The sequence below is a fragment of the Panthera pardus genome, unplaced genomic scaffold, assembly GCF_024362965.1.
Source record: "Panthera pardus isolate Hobbes unplaced genomic scaffold, ASM2436296v1 HiC_scaffold_17, whole genome shotgun sequence".
In the NCBI taxonomy this organism is placed as follows: Eukaryota; Metazoa; Chordata; class Mammalia; order Carnivora; family Felidae; genus Panthera; species Panthera pardus.
In genome coordinates this window covers 113,146,436-113,165,043 of record NW_026526732.1, presented here as the reverse complement: position 1 = coordinate 113,165,043, position 18,608 = coordinate 113,146,436, and the positions used below count along the sequence as shown (strand labels likewise).

The 18,608-nt window shown below is 41.3% G+C and overlaps 1 long non-coding RNA gene across 2 annotated transcripts in view; it reads left to right on the top strand.

Annotated features, from left to right (window-relative positions):
- LOC109252706 (uncharacterized) overlaps positions 1 to 18,608 on the top strand; it is a 413,372-nt gene that overhangs the window by 253,500 nt on the left and 141,264 nt on the right. For both annotated transcript variants that reach the window (XR_008423024.1, XR_008423025.1), the window contains 2 exons: positions 6,964 to 7,002; positions 9,674 to 9,850. This is a non-coding gene — a long non-coding RNA (uncharacterized LOC109252706). The remainder of the gene's footprint in view (positions 1 to 6,963; positions 7,003 to 9,673; positions 9,851 to 18,608) is intronic.

Here is an 18,608-nt window from a genome sequence, read left to right as displayed (position 1 = left end):
TCCTCCTCCGCTCTCAGAAAATGAACTGAGTCCATCACTTTGAGGCCAAGCCCCCGTCACCTTGCTGGATGACTGAAGCGGTCTCCTAGAGCATGACCCTGCTCTCACTCTTGGTCTTACAGAGTCGGTTCTTCACACAACGGCCACGGCAGTAGTTTTAAAAACGTAAGTCAGATCAAGTTCCTCTCCAGCTTAAAACCATCTAGCAGCCTCCCCTCCTGTTTCGGCTAAAAATTCCAATGCACGAAGGGGGCCTTGGGAGCCCGGTGCCAGATTCTCAGACCCGCGTGCGCCCTCTCTCTCATGTCTGGGTTCTTCACATTAGCGATTCCCTCTGATACATCCATGGCTTTTTTTTTTTTCGTTTTTAATGTCCTTTGGCGCTCAGAGAGGCCTTTCACGGCTGTCGGATCATTTGGCGGCACTCCATCCTATTCTAGTTCTCTGCTTTGCGAGGATGCTCTTTGATTTTGTTTGTTTCGTTAGTAGTTCGCGTTTACATAGAGGTTCCTGTGTGTCGCTCATCATCTAAATCCTTTTACGTGTTTTAAGCGGACCCCGTCTCGGATGATCCCCTTGCCCTTCCAGAGCGTCCATGAACATCCACGGACACGGTCGCAAAGGTGGGGACCGCCTGTCCTTTTTTTCCACCGTTGTGTCTTTAGACTTAGTGCAAGGTGTAGGTGCAGAGGAAGGGCTCAGTTAATACCTGTTGAATAAATGATTGGTGACTCTTAAGTTTCTCCTGGATTTTATAGCCATTAATTGCCACTAGATGGTAATACAAGGATCTCAACATTATGTGGAAAATGCAATTTCTCAGGGCGCCTGGGTGGCTCAGTCGGTTAAGCATCTGACTCCTGATTTGGGCTCCGGTCACGATTTCACGATTCGTGGGATCAAGCCCCACATCAGGCTCTGAGCCGACAGCGTGGAGCCTCCTTGGGATTCTCTCTTTCCCTCTCTCTCTCTCTCTGCCCCTTCCCCGCTTGTGCACGCTGTTTCTCTCTAAAAATGCATAAACATTTTTAACAAATGCAATTTCTCACCTTCCCCCCCAAATAACTTTTTCCTCCTGTGCTCTGTACATCAGCAAACGTGAACAGCCACCTGCACCGTGGCCCGAGAGCCGGAAACAACGTCACGGTGACCCTGAGCAGATTTCTCTTCTGCCCGCTACTAGTGAAATAGTCTAAACTCTTTAAAATCATCTGAACCCCCAAGGTCCTGTATGAGCTAGGCCTTGTTTCATTAGTCGAATTTGTCTCCACCATGTTCACCCTCCTGCACCGCTCCAGGTCGTACGTTATGATGTTACCATAATAAATGCCTGTTCATGTTTAAGGAGGCATACACGCTGCCCTCCTCAGATCGCAACACTGGTCTCTCCCATTTTATTCCACCCACCCAGCACCCCTGCCCCCGACCCGGCCTGGCCCCGACAACAACCTCACGCAAGCTTCTCCTTGATAATTCCCATCTCCTTTAAAGACTCGTTTCCTCTGGGAAATGAGCTTTCTCTCTTGCCTCCCAGGGCATGCTGAAACATGGCTCTGAGTCGGGATGCCTGGAGCAGAGTCCCGAGAATATGTATTTTTTTTAAAAAAGCCCCCCAGGTGGTATTGATTCGGGACGATCGTGAATCATCCTAACACACGGCATTGTAGGTGGGCATTTATTTGTCTGTATTCTTCACTACACTGTGAGCGCTGTGAGACAGGGAACATATCTGTCTTGTTCACTTTCTAAGAAACATACAATCTCGTCGTAGGAGACCCTCCATAATTTTTTCCAATAAATAAAGGTGTAAACTTTGTGACTTTTCTTTGACTCTCCAGGGCTCTGTAAGTGGAGAGTTGGTATACAGGAGTATCTGGTAAGTGAAATGTAGCTGAGTCATTTTAGTAATCATGCCTCACACCAATCTACTGTAATATTATTCACATTTTTCCCCTAGCTTTGATATCATACCCAGGATTGTACATGAGATATCTGTTAGAGCTTAAATCCTGAGTGTTAATGGTTTCTGGTTTTCCTTATGTAGAAATGGAAACAAAAATTGCCAAAAGTGAAAGCCAATATTAGCCTCCTTGACAGATTCCGTACCCTTGATCAATATTTACCAAGAGCTTCTTTTGAGAATAACGTTGTAAGGTATGTGTTAAGAATAAATTGTTAAGTATAAATGCCATTACCAAAGTCCAGGTAAATGTCAGGGTAAAGGTATGTAAGAGTGAATTAGATGAAAGTGTATGCACACACACACACACACACACACACACACACACACGCTTCAAGCTAGGGTAATATTGCCTGTGAATGTTATCTAACATTTTTCCAAATGTTATGCTGAAACTAATTTGAAGCCTTATCAATTGAAATAGAAATGAAATGTTTTCCCCCTTAAGAACAATTCTTTTTTTTTTAAATAGCCCCTTGTGTTCTACCTGCAAGTTTCTTGCTAATCATCACAGTGCAGTGTGTTTTTTTATCACCCTTCCCTCTTTGCCGCTATGTAAATCATAAAAAATGTCTTAAGATAGTTTGGAAAATCTACTGGTCTTTGTGTTTTTTAAATGCCATAATTAAATATGATTACCTCAGGGTATTTATAATACTTCAACAACTAGGTAGGACACAAAGAATTGCTCGGATAATTGACATGACTTTCTACTTTGGTTTTGTCAAAAGGAAATCTACGTGTTGGCAACTCTGTCTTCCAATTATATAAGGTAGTCAATTTCTTCATTAAAAGCACATCTTGGGGTGCCTGGGTGGCTCACTGGGTTCAGCGGGTGGCCGACTCTTGATTTCAGCTCAGGTCGTGATCTCACAGTCCTGGGATCAAGCCACGCGTTGGGCTCCATGCTGAATGTGGGGCCTGCTTGGGATTCTCTCCCACTCGCTCTGCCCCTTCCCACTCTCTCTCTCTCTCTCTCTCTCTCTCAAAACAAACAAGCAAAAAAAAAAACTTTATAAAATCCATCTGTATCAGCTTAATAATGTGTAATCATTGTAGCGCATTTTGATAAGTTTTACAGAGTATAAAATACAACCCTTAGTGTCATATGTGGAGGTGATTATGGTGAGTAGTTGGTATCTTTTTACAGGAATGGAAATGGACTTCTCTTCCAGCAATTTGCCGTTAACTGGTGGAAGCGACTTGGCTTACTGTGTTGAGAAAAGCAGAAGCTGCTTCTGTGCCCAAATGTAAAACTAATGGTGATTGATTAGTAAAGACTAACAGGGGCCCTGGAGGGAAAGTGTGGGAACCATGCCATGTAGTTGCTAGCCTTGATTTTGAATGAAATACCCGTGTGGACAAGGATGTGTAGAATTCATTTTTTTTTCCTGAACAGATAAGGCTAATTCCTGAGGAAATTAGATACTGAAGGTGCACAAAATGCTCTCAAACCCTGAGTTGTGTGCGAGCTGGGCCACTCCTTATTTGTGGAGAATTAAGCACATTCCGTCAAATTTATACTACTGAAAGCCGTGCCTTTATTCAGTATGCCTTCTGCCAAGGGCGTGACCCTTTTTATTAAGTGCATCCTCTCTTTAAAAATAAGTATTCCCAGGGCACCCGGGTGGCCCAGTCGGCTAGGCATCCGACTTCGGCTCAGGTCACGATCTCATGGTTCATGAGTTCAAGCCCCGCATTGGGCTCTCGGCTGTCAGCGCAGAGCCAGCTTCAAACCCACTGTCTCCCTTTCTCACTGCCCCTCCCCCTGCCCTCAAATAAAAAAACATTACAAAACAAAACAAAAGTCTTCCCACCTCCAGGCTACGAAGCATATGGGGTTCTCCTCTTCATGACCACCTTTGAAAATTGGCTTACCATTTTGGCCCGAGAAGAGCAGAAGGAGGAAGAAGGAAGGGAATGAGACCGTAGAAGAGGGAGAGGAAATGAAAATAGGAACCTGAAGAGGGAGAGGAGAACACACAGATTTGGAGCCTAATTGCAACAGCCAATCCCAAGCGGAAAGGAAAACCAGTCCTTAAAAGGGCAGTGGAAAAGCCCGGAACCCTCACAGCCAGCCTCCTCTGGGGACGCCGACCGGGACACTGCCCTCCTGCAATCCGCAGGGTCTCCTGCAGTTAGGCTCGGAGCAGCTAAGTGCAACAGGCCTCCCTCACCTCCACCCCTGCCCTGTGCGCTGAGCCCTGGGAGGGGAGCAGCCCCGGAAGACAGCCGCAGGTGCACCATGGTGTCGCAGAGGTGGGTGGAGATGGGGGCGGGCGGGGGGCAGCTGAGAGAATAGAAAGGCGACATGCTCAAGTAGCTTCTGTCGTGGGCGGGGACCTGGTGACTGACCCAGAGTAAAGTCGGACACTGGAGGGAGGAAATGGCAGGAAGAGAAGGGCTGTGGGAATCTGAACTGCAGGACATTCTCGGTGCCTCCCCCTTCCCAGTCACGGAGCAAAGGAAGAAAGATGTGGGTCAGTAACTTGCTTCACTAATGAGTCTGGGGAGAGCTGAGAATCCTTCAGCCCAAATGACCATTTGTGAATGGAAACAGGAGGAAAAAAATGCGGAAAAGCATTTGTGCTGCATTTTTGGCACTTTGGCTGGTATGCCAGAGGGGAAACTGTGTTCAAAACCTGTGCTTTATTGAGATAGTACGTGTACTCTGCATTCTACCCGAATAAGGAAGTATATTAATTTTCACCCAGATATAAGAACCAGTGGCTTCAGCTGAGAGAGAGAGAGAGTGGTTCGAAGTTCGCAAGGACTGTGGACAGAAGACCGCTGTACCAGCCTGTGAACTCACCCCCAAGTCGTCAGCCTCCTGGAAGAGCCCGATCTCTGAGGCTTGAGGAGTAAAGTGGGAAGGAGCTGATACGTAAATTCAAGGGAGCCAGCTGCCATCCAGAGGGGGGTGCCTCTACTGTAGTCTGTTGAGGCCACTGCAATAAAATGCCACAGCCCGGGAGGCTTAAAGTAACAGAGATTTCTCTCTAACAGTTCCGGAGACAGATCAGAGTGCCAGCATGTGTCACAAGGACCCCCTCCTGGTCGCAGCCTCTTGCATCCACATGGAGGGACTGGCGTGGGGGGGGAGCTCTCTGGAGCCTCTTTTTTTTTTTTTAATTTATTTACTTAGAGAGAGAGGGAGCGTGAGCAGGGTAGGGGTGGGGAGAGAGGAAGAGAGAGAATCCCAGGCAGACTCCACAGTCTTAGCGCAGAGCCTGACCAGGGGCTCGAACACATGAACCGTGAGAGCATGACGTGAGCCAAAGTCAGATGCTCAACCAACTGAGCCTCCCAGGGGCCCCCGGAGCCTCTTTTGTAAAGAGCACCCGTGGCATTCCTGAGAGTTCCACCTTCATAACGTAAGCACCTCCCACCTACTGATACTATCACCATTGGGGGTTACGATACCAGCATATCCATTTTAGGGGAACACAAGCTCTCAGATCACAGCCGCCTCCGAAAAGGAATGCTTTGAGGCAGCGATGACGACAGCATTTGCAGAATTATCACCAATTCCTCTTTATGCTGACTTCTCATATCTTTGATGGCAAATAATGAAAATAGAAACCACACTTGAACACCTTTGAATGGCAGCGGTCTGAATAAGGTACAAGTGTCTCAAGGTGAGGTTAGCTTTTGAATATTTGCTCTGGTTTTTACTCACTCTAATTCATATATAGTTGTTATAATGATTAGAGTACAGTATGTAAATTGTCTAGGACACAGAAGACTTACAATAAATGTTAGCTCTCATCTTCTATTTACTCGAAAAGTTAACCCTGATTTATTGGCTGACGCGTACTAAGGCAGACTTTCACCAGGTGACTGTTTTGAGAGTTATATAAAAAATTTTTTTTTACTAATTATTCTAATGTAAAATTTTAGATGTACCTTCGATCTTCTCTAGTAAAATCATCTTAATAATGGTAACATATACCACGGGAAATGTAACTGCCATGTAAGATGTTTGAAATCAAATTCTGTACTGGTATAGCAAGGCAGGAAGGGGATGGCAGCGGTACGCTCAGATGAAAAGACGTTAATGTGCTTGCTTGGCCAGAAGTATGGCCAGGTTGAGAGAACCAGAGAGAACCCAAGCCATAGGATAGGGCAGCCAGATGGGTGGAGCTGTGGCCTTTCGTGAAGAAATGCACCCACTGGCAGCCAGTGGGCGAGCAGGGTCAAATTTGGACACACATCCTGACCTCACTCTGCTCATGCCTTTTCTACTGGAGTCTCCCATTGCCTGAACTCAGCGAGAAGCCAGAGCGAATCTGGGAAAGGGAACAAAGGTTATCCCACTCTGTGTGTGTGTGTGTGTATGTGTGTGTGTGTGTGCGCGCGCGCGTATGTAAAATCAAAGTCGAAAGAGGCTCATTCCAGGATCTCCACCCTGAGTACCCCCCTCCCCCGTTCCCAACATAAGGTCAAGTGCTAAAACCTGATTATTTAGGTTTGCAAGACAAATAACTTAGGCAGTTAACTATATCTGGGCAGAAGGTCAGAGCAGTGATTCATCACGTAATTTTCAACTTGTTGTTTGCACTGATAGGATAGCAGGGAAATGACTTCACTGGCCTGAAATCCAGTCTCTGTTCTTTGGAGAGAAAGAAAGATGGTTCCAAACTGAGATCAGATGTGAGTGGGTTAAAATTTCCATCTGCTTCTTGAGAAAGGCGGGCATAAATCCCCCAGCGAACAGGCCATCTATTATTTACCTCACTTCATCCAGTACTCATGGCACTAAAAGTATCACCACGGGGACCCCAGTTTGGCCTTTTAACTAATAACTTTTTGAGGGGAGGGATCTGTTTTGCTCTTCGAGAGGGATGGTATGTTCCACCAGATGAAAGCTTTCAGATGTTCATGAAATTGGATTCATCCCTGACCCACTTCCCTGTGCGTGGCGTTTCCACCTGAGGGTGAACTCGAGGGATAGCCAATTGGGAGATAATGTCCTAAGCATGCCTCTCACATTTGTTTTCCAGGGCAAGCGATGCAAGTGAGGATTTCAGTATAACAAAGAGGTAAGTAGCAGTTCATCTGTTCAAGTGAGTCAAGAGCAAATATGCAATCTGTAATTAGTGAGCAGACGACCTAGTCACTGCTTTTTATTTGAAGAGATCTGGGTTCCTACAGGAAACAATCTCTGAGTTTGGGAAGGACCAGAGATGATCATCTCCACCAAACCTAGGAAACACACCCAAGAAGCCCCCTCGTTCCTTTGGTCCAAAGTATGTGGGGCTGTGGAAGAGGCAAGCCATAAACGCTGCTACAAATTTTGACACCAAAGGATTTTTTTTCTATCATATATTGACAGTGGTCAGTCCTATGCTGTTATTTATACTTACATTTCTCTGTAGACAGCCTTTAGATGAGACTGCCCTTTATTTCAGATGCTCCTTAGATCTCTATGAAAACAGTGGTAAACCATAGACTTCCAAGAAATCCACTGAGCCTGGGAAATGTAGAGAAAAAGGCACTGAGCTGGGTGTTACTGTAAAACGTTTCTGAGAATGTTTTATCCATTGGAAAGTAAGTGGGCTGGTGCTTAAAAAGTATTTCACTTCCAAATTGCCTCAGTATGGACGTATGTTTCTATGTAACGTGCCAGAATATTCTGTTTTTGAAAAATGCATATTTATTTTTGAGACAGAGGGGAGGGGCGGAGGAGAGAGAGGGGGACAGAGGATCTGAAGCAGGTTCTGCGCTGACAGCAAAGTCTGACGCTGGTCTCAGACCCACGAACCCGTGAGATGCTCACTTGAGCCAGTATCAAGAATCAGATGCTTATGCTACTGAGCCACTCAGGTGGTCCCACCCCCGTTTTTGAATGTTTATTTTTGAGAGTAGTCTTTTTAAGGCATAGGCATTATGTTTGTTTTGCTTAAAGCCCCGCAAGTGTTTCCTCGTTTTGCTTAAAACCCGAGCCCCCTCAGTATGTGTTTGAAGGCCAAGTGTGGTCTGGCCCCCGCCTGCCTTTCCCACCTCATTTGCTCCCGCCTCTCCTTGAACTGGACCCTAGCCATGCTGAGCCCTTTGCTGTTCCTTGAGTGCATCAACCTTGTTCTTGCCTCGGGGTCTTTATACTTTTTGTCCCCTTTGCCTGGACAGCTCTTTTCTGAGCTTTTCGTTGGGCCCTTCGTCGGTCTTTACTCCTAACCCTGATTCGTGTTCTCTTCAGAGCACGCCCCATTAAGTGAAATTTTCCTATTTGTCTATGGGCGTGTGGTCTGTCTGTCTTCCCTCTAGAATGTAATCACCTTGAGGACAAAGACTTTTCCAATGAGAGCTTTGTCATTAGCACATAAGGCAATAATAGTTGGCCACAAATAAGCTGTTTCTCCATAACCAGCTCTTGAGTGAATGAGTGTGGCATCTCTGAATTGAAGCCTTGCATCCTGAATCCTCTTCTGGTTTTATCCGTAGCCTCCAGATAAACCTGACTTGGATTTGAACTTGAGTTTACCCCTTATAAAATACGGCAATGTCAATTCTTGATCTCTGAGAGTCACACTCTTCCCAAGTAGCTTGGGATTCTTCAGACAAGCTATGTCAAAATTGTATCTGTAGCCATGGGAGAGCTGTTAGATGAGCTTGCTCAAAGGTTCTGGTGTTCAAGTGGCCATCTTGAACCAGTGTCGTTGAATGTAACTAAATGCCTCTTGAATTAACAAATTAAGCCCTCTATGCTTAGCATGGTAAAGGTTCAGTTCACTGCTAAGTGAAAGGACATTTACTAGTCAATGGTCATTGTTGTTGTATTCGTATAATATTGCTTCCCGTGGGGGTTTGTTTTCATGGAGTAAATGTGTTGATCATACTGACACACGTATTGTCTATGAAACCACTACGTTTGCTAATTCCAGTGAATGATTTGACGTTCCGTTTGCCTAGCTGTCTCTCATGTACCTGGGTAATGTGAATCAATCCCTAAGAGGTGAATCTTTGTTTTGGATGTGGGCTTCCTTTAAAAGCAAAACAAAACGAAACGAAACAAAACAAAACAAAACATGGTATTCCAGTGCTACCTTATGAGTAGAGAGCCAGTCGGCTTTTAAAAAGTGAACACTCCTGTCTACGACTCACATCAAGAACCTCCTCGTTCCACACCAGAGGTCCTTACAGATTAATTTTGCCTGTTCTTTCACTTCATCTAAGTGGAATAACATAGCATTCACCCTTTTGCTCTGTATTTATCCATATTTTTGTCATGTAGCAATATTTGCTCTTTTCTCTTGGTATATAGTATTCCATTGTCCATTACCACAATTCTTTTTATCTATTTATGTACTGTTTGTATTCCCAGAGTTTGTTTTTAATGAAGCTTGCTATGGGTCTTTAAAAATACTCTGTTAGAGTCCATATATACGCCTTTGTGTTGGGTATACCCACAACGGGCATTAGTTGTATGTGTGTATGTGTGTCCAGATTCATTAGTTGTATGTATGTTAGTTGTATGTCCAGATTTATTAGGTATGGGCCAAGAATTTATGGAAGTAATTGCATCAAGGTGTACTGTCTGTGAGTCTGATTTGCTCTCAGTTATTTTAATTTTAGCCATTTTTGTGGATGTTTAATAGTATATTTTGCACTTGTTTTTCCTTAATGATACATGATGTCGAGTAGATTTGATGCATTCATTGACCATTTGGAAACTAGAAATAAATTATATTTATTGACCTTTCTGCAAATTAGGAAAAATTCTCCATTTACCAAGATGCCCCAAAGCCGTCTTCTGGGAAAACTGTCACAAAAACCTTACATAGCTACAATGACTTGAAGGTTCATGACAATGTCTGGGGATGTCTGGTGCCCAACGTGATGTGTGCAGTGAACCGTAGTCCCTGATAGACACCACTGCAGACATTAAAGGTAAGTTAGAAACTCACCTCAGAAATTTACATTGGCCAAAGGAAAGAGGGACACTGATCTTGTAGAAGAGTCTCTGGGACCGTAAGAAGTTAAAGTAGACCAGACACTCAAGAGAGGAAGAGACTGCTGTGCCCCTGAGTTCTGTTAGGAAAGTCTCCTATGAAAGGATAGACTTGACTTAGAGAGTGTGCACCATGGGTGAATTTCAAAGTACTTTGTCACCTGTCTTTGTAGCCACCGACCTGTCACCTGGATACCAACCGTAACAGGCTTATAGCTTAACAGATGCATGTTAGTCCCGGGCAGCAGGGTGCTAGGGACCAACATGGACACAGAAGGTATTTGGAGAAAAATTTGCACGCAAAAAAGATGATGTGATTTGCTTAGACCTGGCCCCTAGGTTCAGTGTTAAGAAATCTAAATTCTGCTGTTAACCAGTATCGCTAATCCATTGTGATGTCATGCAAATCAATATATATCCCTATAAGCAAATTTGCTTATATCTTTGAATGTAAGAATACTATAGTCCTCATTAATCCTCATTTGTCTCAGACAATATAGGTTCAGATTTAAAAATCGATAAAACCTGTTACCAACAGAAGATATTGTTGTTGGATAATTAAATGGCTACTATTAAGTGTTTCAGGTTCTTTTTAGATTTACTGTAAGAAATGTGAATCTCAGAACATAGAAAAAGGCTTTCACTGGATGTACATTTAGGTAGATAAAACACCACTTAAAAGTTGTTCTAAATTCCAAACAGAAGCAGAGTCGTATTTATAAAACTTAACCTTACCAAAATTAAAAAAAAAAACACCTCTGTTTGTGATAAGTCTCCTGACCTTTAGCTTTTTATCAATATAATTTGATAGGATAGGAGAAAGCTTGCAGCATATGAAGTATTTTCATTAGATATGCATTCAGATGCAAGAAAGCTCCATTTAAAAGTAATCTACATTCAGAATCCAAGCCATGGTAATATTTATAAAACCTATCAAAATTTAAAAAAAAAAGCTAATTGTTTAGTGACAAGTCTCGTGACCTTTAGATTGCCTATTGCATTCAATTTTATTTTTAGTCCTTTCAATTATCATCCCTATACTCAGATATCTTACAGTGAATTAATTCTTATGTGGGAGAATTTCATCTTCTTTGTGGGGGGTATGAGTCATTATTCCTTTTATCTTATGCACAGCATTTCTCCCATCATCATTTGGGTAATAATGAACTATTTAAGCATTTCTGAATATAGAGAGTAAGGCTTGAGTTTGATGGTCATTTATTTGGAGTGAGGAAAATGATCTTATAATGTTGGTGATTACGCTAATTACTTCAACGGGGTGGATTCAGTATGTGAATAGAGAAAAATGAAACACAAGAAACTGATAATCTCGCTAAAACACACAAACAGCATGTATAAATGATTTAACTTTATACAGCCTTAGGAACAAGAAGTTAAGTAAAATTACATAGGGTACTTTAGATTAAAATTTGATCAACTTTTATGTCATCTGTCTTTGCCTTTATTATTTTCTCTGATTCTCTGAATTTTGATGTCAGTATTTTATATGCAATTGTGCTGGCTCTCTGCTTCAAAACTTAAATAAAGCATTGCCTTTAATAATTGCCTCTATGCAACAGACAGTTCAGTCCTTTCGAGAAAACACGAGCCTCTCTAGGTCAGCTTGCTTTTATAATGGTTTTGGGAAATCCAAAGGGCGCATATAAATAAGTGTATCTGAGAGCTTTTGGCAAAACGGTGCAAGATGTGTAGGTAATCGCTAAGATGCCGTCAACTGAATTTCAATTTAGGCCGGCTAACAAACTGGAAAGCGAACATAGCTAATTTAAACAAGGTTTGGTGGAGGGGAAACAAAGTCACTTACTGCTACTCTTCTTAAAGTGGATTGTACATGATATTTAATTACTGGTACCCATGCTCTGCATTAATTAAGCAACCACAGCCTTGCAAGATGTTACGGAATGTGGACGGAGACGGGGTAAAGGGGCTGGAGTTGATATCCTCCGGAAATGGCTAGGAAAATAAGAATGTGCCAAAACGTTTTAGTGAGAACAAGTCAACTGGCCTGGAAAGGTAAAAAGAGAACCGGGGAGCTGTTCCATGGGTAGGAACCAGTGATAGAGTACTGATTTCTTTTCCTCACTGTATGTCTCAGAATAGGTATGTGTATGGAGTACCCTTAATATTTTCAGACAAACTTTTGTGTGCTTATTCTCTTTCCTCCTTAACCACAGGCATAGTTTACAATGCCATATTGCGTAGTCATGCAGAAAAAAGAAAATATATATTGGTGACCAGAAAAAAGAATATTTGTGAGTTATATTCTCCTATTAATGATACTTAAATATGTATTAAAACTAGCTTAGAATAATACTAGCTTAGAAACACTATTCCGATTCAGTTGGGAATTCGCCCACTAGTACCATTTTGGATTTTAAACAAATGTCCCAAAAATGGCATTCATTTATTCCATAGACGTCGACCGAATGCAAAGGGGCAGAAACCGCTGCGGTCTACCAATCTCCTTTCTTCCTCACTGAATAAACAAGTTTCTTAGTTTCACCTGGATACACAGCCCCCCAGATAAGCGCTATTTTTCCCAGCTTCTCTTGGCAATGGCTTGGAGTGCCCATTGATTAGGTTCTGGTCGCAGTCCACAAGAGATGGGATGCCTCGGGAGAGAAGGACACCTCCCGTTTCTCCTTCCCACCGTGTGGGAGATCCTCCAATAAGAAACCAACATGGGGCGCCTGGGTGGCTCAGTCAGTTAAGCGTCTGACTTCAGCTCAGGTCATGATCTCATGGTCTGTGAGTTCGAGCCCCGCATCGGGCTCTGGGCTGATGGCTCAGAGCCTGGAGCCTGCTTCCGATTCTGTGTCTCCCTCTCTCTCTGCCCCTCCCCCATTCACGCTCTCTTTCTGTCTCAAAAATAAACATTAAAAAAAAAATTAAAAAAAAAAAAAGAAACCACCAGTATGTCAGAGAGAAATAAACTCCAATAAAAGATACATATAAAAGACTTTGCATCTTGAGGTCTCCTAATTATGCCCACTTTGCCTGTAAGTTGAATAATACAGCCTCTTTTGGCAGGCGTAACACTAACTGAATTGGGGGAGAGATTTTATTGGTTTCATGTTTTAGGGTAAACTATTAGCACACATAATTTCCTACTACGTATACATATACCCTCCTGGCAAATTATTTTCAAAACGACACTACTCAAAACCAACCATTCGAATATTATTGCGGTGTCAACGCACTCCAAGCTGGAAATTCTCAGACTGTGTGCCTTCCCTCCTTGCTTTTGGCGGAACCCTCTGCCCACACGTACCCGTGCTTACACCTCGCTCAGGGGGAAAGCTATCACCAGAGATTTCATGCTAACTCCCAGGCATTATTCAAGCTCATATTTGATAATGGTAATGTCTAAAGATGTCCCTCTGTGAGACTAAATAAGGCCAGCAAAGTACGGGAAAGCTTAGATTTACCAAAATATTGATAGCATTTTTATGTACAGTGATAGGGGTATTTTTCCTTCAAAGACAGTTTCTAAAAATGATCATCTTAGCAAGATTCCACAAACCTAAATCACTTTTTTCCCTAATGCTCATATCAATTAGCTTCCCCTTTATCAATTAGCACTCTGCCCCCCGGTTGATAAAGGAGGTGACCTAACATATTTTTTTAGAGAAAATGATATATTTGTAATCAAAATATTGGCCTTACAAAAAAAAATAAGAACTCCACTAGTTTTTTTTTAAATTTTCCTAGATTTATTGAGATACAATGGACTTATAACATTATGTGGGTTTAAGGTGTACAACATAATGATTTGAACCTGAATACATTGCGATATATTAACCATAATAACCCATCAGTGCAACATAGTTAACAAGTTTTTTCTTTATAATGAGAACTTTGAAGATCTACTCTCATAGAAACTTGCATGTATGCAATACAGTATTGTTAACTAAAGTCATCATGTAGAGCGTTGTATCTTTAGAACCTGTCTTATAACGAGAAGGTATTGGGTATCTCCACCCAATACCCCTGTTCCTTGCCTCCGCTGGCAACCACCAATCTGGTCTCTGTTCTTCTGACTTTGGTTTTCCTAGATTCCACATTAAGTGAGAGCATACAGTATTTGCCTTTCTGTTTAATTTAGCATGGTGCTTCAAAGCCTATCCATGTTGTTGTAAATGTCAGGATTTTGTTCATTTTGATGGCTGAATTGTCTTCCAGTGTGTACATATACCACATTCTCTTTATGCATCTATCCATGGATGGATACTTAGATGGTTTCCAAGTCTTTGCTGTTGTGACTAATGCCGTCAAGAACATGGAGGTGCAGATACCTCTGTGTGATAGTGATTTCGTTTCCTTCAGATATACATCCAGAAGTAGAGTTAATCGATCATATGGTAGTTCGCTTTTGATATTTTTAAGAACTTCCATACCGTTTTCCATAGTGGTTGCATCAGTTTCCATTTCCACCGAACAGGGCACAAGGATTCTTCTTTCTGGCATATCCTTGCCAGCACCTGTTTTCTCTTATCTTCTTGAGATAGACTTTCTAACAGATGTGGGGTGACCTGTCCTTGTGCTTGGAAATGTATTCTCACGATAATCAGTGATAGTGAGCACCTTTCCTTGTACCTGTTGACCATTCGAATATCCTCTTTGGGAAAATCTGTGTTCAGGTCGTTTACCTATTTTTTATTTTAATTAAAAAAATTTTTTTTAACATTTATATATTTTTGAGAGAGAGAGAGGCAGAGTGTAAGCAGGGGTGAGGCAGAGAGAGAGAGGGAGACACAGATTCCAAAGCAGGCTCCGACTCTGAGCTGTCAGCACAGAGCCCGACGCAGGGCCCGAACCCACAAACCGTGAGATCATGACCTGAGCCGAAGTCAGATGCTCAACAGACTGAGCCACCCAGGTGCCCCTGTTTTAATTTTAATTTTTAACATAATTTATTGTTAAATTGGCTTCTATACAACACCCAGTGCTCATCCCACCAAGTGCCCTCCTCAATGCCCATCACCTGTTTTCCCCTCTCCCTCACAGCCTCCATCAACCCTCAGTTTGTTCTCTGTATTTGAGAGTCTCTTATGGTTTGCCTTCCCCTCTCTCTGTAACTATTTTTTTCCCCTTCCCTTTCCCTGTGGTCTTCTGTTAAGTTTCTCAAGATCTACATATGAGTGAAAACCTGGTATCTGTCTTTCTCTGCCTGGCTTATTTCACTTAGCATGATACCCTCCAGTTCCATCCACGTTGCTACAAATGGCCAGATTTAATTCCTTCTAATTGCCAAGTAGTATTCCATTGTATATATAAACCACATCTTCTTAATCCACTCGTCAGTTGATGGGCATTTATGCTCTTTCCATAATTTGGCTTTGTTGAACATGCTGCTAAAAACATTGGGGTATATGTGCCCCTATGCATCAGCACTCCTGTGTCTCTTGGGTAAATTCCTAGCAGTGCTATTGCTGGGTCATAGGGTAGTTCTATTTTTAATTTTTTGAGGAATCTCCACACTGTTTTCCAGGGTGGCTGCACCAGTTTGCATTCCTACCAACAGTTCATTTTAGCCACTCTGACCAGCATGAGGTGGTATCTCAGTGTGGCTTTGATTTATATTTCCCTGATGAGAAATGATGTTGAGCATCATTTCACGGGTCTGTTGGCCATCTGGATGTCTTTTTTGGAAAAGTGTCTATTCATGTCTTCTGCCCATTTCTTCACTGGATTAGTTGTTTTATGGGTGTGGAGTTTGGTGAGTTCTTTACAGATTTTGGATACTAACCCTTTATCCGATATGTCATTTGCAAATATCTTTTCCCATTCTGTCGGTTGCCTTTTAGTTTTGTTGATTGTTTCCTCTGCAGTGCAGAAGCTTTTTATCTTGATGAGGCCCCAATAGTTCAGTTTGCTTTTAATTCCCTTGCCTTTGGAGATGTGTCCAGTAAGAAATTGCTGTGGCTGAGACAGGAAACCATCAAAACCCTGGAGGAGAAAGCAGGCAACAACCTCTTTGCTTATTTTTTAATTGTGTTTTGTTTTTCCTATTGAGTTGTATGAATTCCTTATATATGTTGATATTAACCCTTTATCAGTTGTGTACTTTGCAAATATTTCTCTCCCATTCCTTAGGTAGCCTTTTTGTTTTGCTAATGGTTCCTTCCCCTGTGTAGAAGCTTTCTGGTTTGATGTAGAGTACCCATTGTTTTCAATGATGTTGTTTATACTTTAGGTGTTATTTCCAAAAAGTCATTGTCAAGAAGTTTTTCTCCTGTGTTTTCTTCTAAAGTTTAATGGTTTCAGGCCTTACATTTAAGTCCGTAATCTATTTTGAGTGAATCTTTGTGAGTGGTGTAAGATAGGACATGATTTCATTCTTTACATGTGAATATTCAATTTTCCCAGCCCCATTTATTGAAGAAACTATCTTTTCTCCATTGAGTATTATTGGCTCTCTTTTTAAACATTAGTTTACTGTATATGCATGGGTTAATTTCTGGACTGTAGATCTGTTCCACTGGTCCCTGTTTCTGTTTTTATGCCAATACAATTATTTTTGTGATGACCAGAGTTTTGTATGTAGTTTGAAGTTAGGAAGTGTGATGCCTTCAGCTTTGTTCTTCCTGCTCAGGATAGGTTTGGCTATTTGTGGTCTTTTGTGGTTCCACATGAATTTTAGGATTGTTTGTAAAAAAAAAAAAGTACCATTCAATTCTTGATAGGGACTTCACTGAGTCTATAGATGGGTTTGTGTAATATGGACATTTTAACAATATTACTTCTTCCAACCCAATGAACACAGGATATCTTTCCATTTATTTGTGTCTTTGCCAATTTATTTCATCAATGTCTTACAGTTTTCAGTGTAGAAATCTTTTACCCCCTTGGTTGAATTTATTCCTAAGTATTTTATTGTTTTTGATAGAACTATAAATTGGACTTTTTAAAAAATGTCTTTTTCAGATAATTTGTTGTTAGTTTATAGATATGCTGCTGTTCTAGTATGTTGATTTTGTATGCTACAATTTGACCAAATTTGTTCATTTGATTCTAATGTGTTTTTTTAAGTTTATTTATTTATTTTGAGACAGAGAGAGAGCAAGCATGAGTGGAGGAGGGGCAGAATCTGAGGAAGAGAGAGAGAATCCCAAGCAGGATGCATGCTGTCAGCACAGACTTGACTTGGGGCTCAATCTCAAAAACGGGGAGATCATGACCTGAGCTGAAATCAAGAGTCAGCCTACTGAGCTACCCAAGCACTCCTAGATTCTAATAGTTTTTAAGTGAAGTCTTTAGAATTTTCTCTATATGAAAATCATGTCATTTGCAAATAGAGACGATTTTACTTCCTCTTTTCCAGTTTGGATGTCTTTTATTTCTTTTTCTTCACCGATGACTTTGACTATGACTTCCAGTACTATGTAGAATAGGAGTGGTGAGGGGGGCACTCTTGTCTTGTTCCTGATCTTAGAGAAAAGTTTGCAAACTTTTACCATCCAGTATGTTAGCTATGGGTGTCATATCGAGCTTTAGTTATGTTGAGGCAAATTTTTTCTATACCTCATTTTTTGAGTTTTTATTATGAATTTATGTCAAATTTCTCCATATGCTTTTTCTCCGTCTATTGAGATGACTGTATGATTTTTATAGTTCATTCTATAGTTGTGGTGTATCACATTTATTAATTTGCATATGTCCTTGCATCCCAGGAATGATTCTTACTTGATCAATGTAGATCATTTTTATGTGCTGCTGAATTTGGTTTGCTAGTATTTTGTTCAGAATGTGTATTTCCATATTTATCAGGGATATTGGGTGGTAGTTTTCCTTGCTTGTAATTTCCTTATCTGGCTTTGGTAAAATGACTTTGGTGGTGTTCCCTCCAATTTATTTATTTATTTATTGACAAGTTTAAAAAGGACCAGCATGAATTATTTTTTAAATGTTTTGTAAAATTTCGCCAGTGAAGTTATCTGGTGCAGGGATTTTCTTTGTTGGGTGGGGGAGAGTTTCATTACTGATTCAATCTCATACTCATTACTGGTCTGTTCAGATTTTCTATTTCTTCCTGTTTCAGACTTGGTAGTTGTATATTTATAGGAATTTATTCATTTCTTCTAGGTTGTCCAATTTCCTGATGTGGAGTTGGTTATAGGAGTCTCTTGTCATCCTTTGTATATCTGTGGTATCAGTTGTAATGTTTCCTCTTTCACTAATAATTTTACTAATCTCTCTTTTTTATGGTCAGTCCTGCTACAGCGTTTTTCAATTTTGTCTTTTCTTTTCAAAGAAGCCACTCTTAGTTTTGTTAATCTTTTCTCTTGTTTTCCTATTTTTGATAGCATTTATTTCTGCTTTAATTATAATATTGTTTTCCTTCTAACTTTGGACTTAGTTTGTTTTTCTTTTTCTAGTATCTTTAGGTGCAATGTTAGGTCGATTAGTTGAGGTCATTCTGTATTCTTGTATGCTTGTAGAGCTATATATCTTCCTCTTTGCACTGATTTTGCTGCATCCCATACATTTTGATATATTGTATTTCCATTTTCATTCTCCCCAAGATACTTTTTTATGTCCTTTATAATCTCTTCCTTGATCCATTGGTTTTTCAGGAATATAGTGCTTAATTTCCATGGATTAGTGAGTTTTCTAGTTTTCTTCCTATTATTGATATCTACTATAATACCATTATGGTAGAAAAGACTCCTGGAA